Source organism: Antrostomus carolinensis, unplaced genomic scaffold (genome assembly GCF_000700745.2).
Source record: "Antrostomus carolinensis isolate BGI_N321 unplaced genomic scaffold, ASM70074v2 scaffold17788, whole genome shotgun sequence".
In the NCBI taxonomy this organism is placed as follows: Eukaryota; Metazoa; Chordata; class Aves; order Caprimulgiformes; family Caprimulgidae; genus Antrostomus; species Antrostomus carolinensis.
In genome coordinates, this window is record NW_010335181.1 from 4,942 (window position 1) to 9,784 (window position 4,843).

Consider the following 4,843-nt stretch of genomic DNA (forward strand, 5'->3'; position numbering starts at 1 on the left):
GAGATGTTCCAAGTATACCACCAGCCCTGCAGGACAACGACTGTGTGTCAATGCACAGTATCTAGAACAGTGAGGATTTAGTCCTGATTGTTGGTATTGCAGATGGCTCAAACAACTCTTCCCATTTGTTGCTTCTCTGCATTTCTCTTTTTCTGTAACTCACTTTGCACATGGAGCTATTTTAGGCTTGAGTATGAGTACAATATAGCTGATGGATCTCATGAGTGGGTCTAGGATGATACATTTCTCTCTCCCATCTCTACCCCTTCCCAGAAAGGTGTTTTCTTCTGGAAAGGCATGTTTCAGGTATAGGCAAGAAGAGGCTCAGGATGGAGGGTAGCGCTGAGAAGGCTGCAATACAGCTCACAACCTTGTTGAGACTCTACACTCTGATAAACCTTGAGGTGCAGAGAGGGGATGTTGTGAGAAGACAGTTGAAGAGAAGTGGGAGTACCTCTATTTTCATAGGAAATTATGGGTCACTGTGTGTTTCCCTTGATGCACAAGTGATTGAGAGAGGTGGGTTCACCCCTCATGTTGCCCATAACTTCTTAACACCATCTAGTGCTGTGTTGAAGGATCGAAAATACCTTATTGCTCTTGTCACTCTCTTCCTTATCCCTGGGCACCACTGGGAAGAGGGGATGTTCTCTTGGTGCACGTGGAGGGGATTGAAAGCAGAGCCATAAGGTGTTCCCATAGGCACAGGGCCAACACTGCTCATTTCAGTCAGTCCTGTGCCATCTGGGATGACAGTCTTCCTCTGACATTGCTCGTGCAGTCCACCTTATCTTCCTGCCCCTGGACACTGAGTAAAATGAGCTGTTTCATTTCAGAGAGGTGCAGAGAAAGGAAGATGAGCAATTTGGACATGTGCTGGAGCAATGAAATGTGCCTTATCCTGGAAGAGCAAGGCCAGGCATGCCAGTTATGTCATTGCAGTGTGTGCTCTGACCAGTCACAAGGGAGGGTCAGGGCCATAAAAAGCAGCCTAAAATGGTGACTGCCTGTATAGAAAAATCGTGACAGCTGAGTTGCCCAGTGGGTGTTACCAGACATACCAGAGCCATTTTTTCTTCATTCTGTACACAGCATTGTTTTTACCTATTCAGCTGCTGAGTGTCTAATAGTAGTGATATGAGGCATGAAAATAGGCATCTGAGTGTGAAAGGGGAAAAATGGACTGACTGCCTCTGATAGTCATAGCAAAATGGCTTTTTAAAGGAATAGAACAAGAAGAGATGAGGTATGCTGGATTGCACGGGGCAAACTGGCATGAACAGAAATCTCAAGTTCAGCAATGCAATATGGAAGAAAATCTGCCCTGAAATGTATTATCTTTTACTAGAATGTTGCTTTTGAAAAGTTAATTTAAAAGATGGCATTGTACAAAAGTTTGGTTGTGACAATGGAAAACAGTGAACAAAGTGCATTTAAAGAAAAAAAAAAAAGTACTAGCAGATGTGGGAGCCAACTACAGAAGGGTTGAGGTAAGTGTGTGCAAAAACACCGACTTGGTTTTAAAGAACAGTTTGGTAGAGAGAGAGAGAGAGAGAGAGAGAGTTTTGTCTATCGAGGTAGCAAGAAATACCCGATGCTGTATGTCCTAAGCTCATAAAATTGATGGAGTTGCAGAAGGGGTCTCACCTGAATGAGGACACAGTGAGAAAGAGACAACAGTGACTGTTTGACATATGTGAGGTTATGGGATGGGGGCTTTCATGGACTGTACACTGAGATCTGTACAGTACAAGTAGTATGATACCAGAGTAACACTGGTCCAGAATGAGATGAAACAAATAATTACGGATGCTACTTTGTGTGAAAAATGTGTCTGTTGTTTGTACTAAGCATCTCTGCAGCACAAAAGGAAAATACCATAGTAATATGGTTTGTGTCTTGAAGAGCTTTTTTTTTTTCCTCAAAAATACATTTTTTCCCCCTCAAAATACACAGGAAGAAAGAACAGAATGAGCAGTCAGTATATTTTTGTTGGTGAAGAGATTGCTTAAATAAGACTTTGCTTACGGTTGCAATCAGATACAGAGTTTATAACAGGGCTTTGCATATTCAGTGCACTGAGCAGCCACTCCCTGACTAATCCTCAGAGTATGTCTGTGAGGTAGGAGGGGTTAGGATTACCTCAGTTGCACAGATGACCCTCAGACAAGCAGAAACTGCAGGAAACTGCCAGAAGTAGGAGCTGGGGATTCATCTGGATGAGGTCTGGGGATGCAGGTGCAAAAAGAAAATGGTTATAATCTAAGTCTTTTGTAGATGCTTTTTTAAAATGAATGACTGTAGTGGGAAATTGAAGGAGGGAGAGCTCCTGCTATCCTAACGTGCATGTTCCCTTTTCAGCCTGTGTTATGTTGTTGATGATCACAACCATCCTTTGTCAACCCATTGACTTGAAATTTCTAGGTGATCGCAACTGTGTTGAACTGTTCAGAAGCTGTAGCTGGAAACAGCAGTCCTATGGCTGCATCTTTGTCACCTTCTGTTAGGGTAAATGCTAGTAGAGCAGGAACAGCAAAAAGCTTGGAGTGCAGGGTGTTTCCCATGTGTGTGACCGAAGCAGTAATGCTGATATCTCCTGCTGTGGGTATAGCTCTAATCGCACCTTCTTTAATGCAATTGCTTCTTGGGAGCCTCTCTGCCGTGGTCTGTGTCATACCTCCTGTGTAAAGTGCTGCCAAGCGTGACAGTGTAGATTTGTCACATCAAGACGTGTGTCGCTGTTCTTCACATCAACAGCCTCGTGGCAGTGAGTCGCACCAGATGCAGCCGTCAGTGCCGCAGCATTGCCACCAAGCAAAGGCAGAGCCATTGCTCATAGCGCAGTAGCTGGACTCAGGCTGTTAAACCCTCCTGCTTTGCTGCCCCTCCTAGGCAAGGACTGCTGCCCCTGCCTCTCACCAAGCCTGCTGAGAGCCTGGGACCTTGCTTGTCTTCTCGCCTTGTCCTCAGCTCTCTGCCTTGCTTGCAGTTCTGTCCTGTTGAGCCGAGAACTTGCACAAGTCACTCACTTTGTGTCCCTGCCAATCCACTAGAGTGCTGACCGGCTGTCTCTCGCACATGGAAGAGGAGAGGTGCTGGGTTCAGTAGCAGTCAGCAAACATTTGTGCTGAAAGCCAGGTACCCCAAGTGCATCAGTCTGGCAGAGGTGAGACTAAAGAGCTGCTCTCTGTACGGGAGGGCCTTTGGGAAGAAGCCTCTGAGAAGGAGAGCTCTGACTCTTCCCTCCCTCTTGGGCATGGTCCACTGACACCCCAGCCCCTTTACTGGTACCATCCCAATCCTTCTCTCTCCAAGCACTACTGTTGCTCTTAGCTTTCCCAAGCTGCAGCAATCATACCAGATTGTACTCTTTGCTGTTGCCTGTAGTGATTTTTTCAAGCACAGCGAAGCGTTTTGCCATGTGCCAAGGCTGATAAACTTGTTTAGGTGAGTTTGATGGGCAGTGTCAGAAGTTACCACTGAGAGCTGCCTATGAGGCTGGGCTGGAGGAACGCCGCTGTATCTCATTGAACTTGGGAGAGATGGGATGTTGATGTGTTTATTTATATCCCACTGATCAAAGCATGTTGCAGGTAATGGGAAAGGCAGCGAGCTGAGTCTTAGATTTCATTTAACTGGTGCCTATAGCTTCCCAGGGGAAGTTTCTCATTCATGCTAAACTATGCACAGCTTCAATTAGAATACAGCATGCACGCTTGCGTAGGCTGGGGGATGCGAGTGTACCAAGGACTTTGCATTCCTCAGCTGGAGCTGGCATTATCTTGTGATCGTGTCATAAAAGAGGTAAAGGAAGTTCTGTTGGGTCTGTATTACACTAGAAGTCACGAGCTTCAGGTGGATTTAAGGCACACAGACCTGATTTTACTCTTCTGTGTCTCAATCTAGTAGGGTGGGACCTGGGAGGGGAAAGAGAGAGGTGGTTTTACATGCCGCAGGCCTGAGGAAAAGGAAGCCATAGGCCAGTCAAGAGTCCGAGTCAATGTCTTCAAAGACTGCCAAAGGGCAATCTCAGGATTTTAATTGCTCAGCTAATGTCTGCAGAGCCATGGAGTCGTCAATGAGTACATTTTAGGTGATCTTGAAGGGTGGTGGTGGGAAGCAGACTCAACTCCCTCATTCACATGCAGAAAAATTAAAATGGAGGGAGAAAGGATTAAAATATCTGTAATGGTTCCTTATTCATTGAAACCCATTTAATTATTAAAATGGGAAAATATTGTAATTAGTACATTGTAGAAAAGCTAGTGATATTTCTGGGCTAGTAAAATCTGTGCTTTAAGGTAATACAGATTTGGAGCTGTACTGCTTGCAAAACTATGTGGGCATAATTTTTCCCCATTGACAAATGTATTTCTTGCTGCGAGGAGGAATTTCTTTCCAGGGGAAATGTTGCTGAAATAGGGAATACCAGTACTGTTGATCTGGCTGTGCTATTTCTGTTTTTTTGTTGTTGGTTTTTTTTTTTAAGGTTGTACCTGTAGGGCTATACTCTTTTTTTTTTTTTATATATATATATTTTTATAATATGCTGTGTTAATTACAGTATTAAGAACTAATGCTAAATCTTAACTGCAGCATCTATGAGCTGTAATTACTACTATAAACTTTGAAAGAAGGTAGTGGTAATTGGTGAAGCTAGTTCTAAAAAGCATTTCATAAGATTGATGTATATCAGTTACACCATTTAAAACCCTGATTCATACAATTTTCACCACTTGTTCTGAAAGACAAGGTCATAAAAATGCCTTCCTCTCCCTTTGCATTTGGAATATTTCCGTGCTAGACTTTGCAGAGGGTTTGAGGAGGTTTCCAGGGCTTTCCC